Genomic DNA, 2,087 nt, shown 5'->3' with positions numbered 1-2,087 from the left:
CTGATCGGCCCTTTTCCTCTCAACTAAATATCCTAATATTTCTCTGTGCAAAAGGATCTTAATTATGCATTCACATCACACCAATTTACTTCTCTTACGCTACTGTTCCCTTACACTACTGAAGTTCAAATAAAATCTACACCATTAATGTTACCCAGTCACCTACTCTATATTTAGCTTGCAATGTCACATGCATTTTTACTACAAAAATACTACAGAGATAGATAAACTGTGTTTCCCCAAAGCAGCACTACTTTCTAAAGCACAAGAAGAGTTTTACTGTATGTCTCCAGGTCATCTGGGTTATTACCTAAATAGCCTTAACCATTAGTAGCTGCCTGAATTATAGCTTCTTCAGGGATTATCTGAAATTTGTTTAAAATTTGAGAACAATTAACAGAAACGCTGCATTATGGTAGGCAATAGTTACAGCTCTGACAAAGGTATTTTACAGATCATATATTGCCAAACATTTTTTTTGTCCTAAAATAAGCTTAGCACAAAAAGTCTTGTCTTGTAGATGTGTTATCTAAAAATTTTAGGCAAAGTGGATTTAAAAGTGAATAAACCACAAGATAATAAAAGCACATTTCTATGTAATCTAAGGTTGAGAGTAATATAATTTAAATTCTACAAAGCAACTTTTCATGTATGGGGTTTTCATACATGTAATTGTAAAATGTAATTCACAATGGTGAATGGAAGTAGCACATATAGAGTTTGTGAATAGTCAGGTCAGGGACAATCTACGCTTATAGGAAATTAAGTACCTGTCACTTTATGTGTTTGTAAAGAAAACCTAAAATGAAAGGTAGTAACAGAAATTCATAACTTCCTCAAAAATGGGACATGAAGTGTGTGTGTGTGTGTGTGTGTGCGTGTGTGTGTGTATACAGACTTTGAGAGCAGGTGCATCTTACAGCCCTCTCAGAACTGTGCTGCCAGGTAGAATAGATTCCCTAGTGTACTTTCCACTGTGACTTACAGTAATAGAGGCAGTTTCTCAGGATAGATTGTAGCATCCTTGGCATTACTGTGTTACTGGTCCTAATCAGCTGTTACATCGGTGTTAGTTTTAGTCATATAAATAGGACTGCATTTTTAAATTATTATGACATATTGAGTAAATAAAAATATAATTGAGTGGGATTAATGTTCTTATTTTAATCTAAAATCTGATAATATATTCTGTCACTGGCACATATTTTAATTTGTCACTAGGCCTCCATGACAATAGAGAAGGTAAACCTGTTATTTGAGATACCTATGCCTTTTCCATAATTAACTATGGAGAAATCAATTATTACAGAAGGTGCACAGTAATTATTGTCTTGTAATTTTATCTCATAAATGACTAAACATTTTGAAGACTTAATTATAAATTAACAAAGAAAAGATAGACATGATAAGGAATATTACAACAAGTTATTGCACCTGTTAATTAAGCAGAGGAAATTGATATTTGTCCACCAGGAAATATCTGTAATCACATAGTATTATATAGAAAACAATTATATTGTCTTGATGAATAAATGAAAATTGATGTTTTTATACCCCAAATTGTTGGTCTATATTTTACCTACATTTGATGATTTTTAAAACATGAATGAAGTTATTCACTCTGTTAAAATGCTAAATTCACTCTATAATTATACTAAAGGATAGTATGCCAACTTTCTGTTCTTTGGCAGATTTTTAGATTAATGAAATAATAGCTTAGCATTTATTATAGTTTTGTATTTCTTATATAGTAATAAAACAAACTAGTAAAGCTTATTTAAAGCAATCTATTTAAATAATTGAAAGTCTACAGAAAGATCAAGACAGAATGTGCAGCTCAAATTGCAAATACTCCATCAGAGCTAATACCAATGTAAACTCTGGTCTGCATGAAATCATTACAAACTAAACTGAAAAAAACTGATATGCACTTGACTGAGCTATTCAGTGTTTAATACCTCCTCACGTGTGCATTTTGTTTTTCGATGCATAGTTTTGTCAGTTCCTTAGTGCATTTATATAGGAACACTTTTTTTCCCTGGATTAAATTGAATATAAAGCTCCTTAAGGACATTATGTTGAAAAAT

The sequence above is a fragment of the Neophocaena asiaeorientalis genome, unplaced genomic scaffold (assembly GCF_003031525.2).
Source record: "Neophocaena asiaeorientalis asiaeorientalis breed wild unplaced genomic scaffold, Neophocaena_asiaeorientalis_V1.1 scaffold52, whole genome shotgun sequence".
NCBI classification, from domain to species: domain Eukaryota; kingdom Metazoa; phylum Chordata; class Mammalia; order Artiodactyla; family Phocoenidae; genus Neophocaena; species Neophocaena asiaeorientalis.
Note: the sequence above shows the minus strand (reverse complement) of the source record.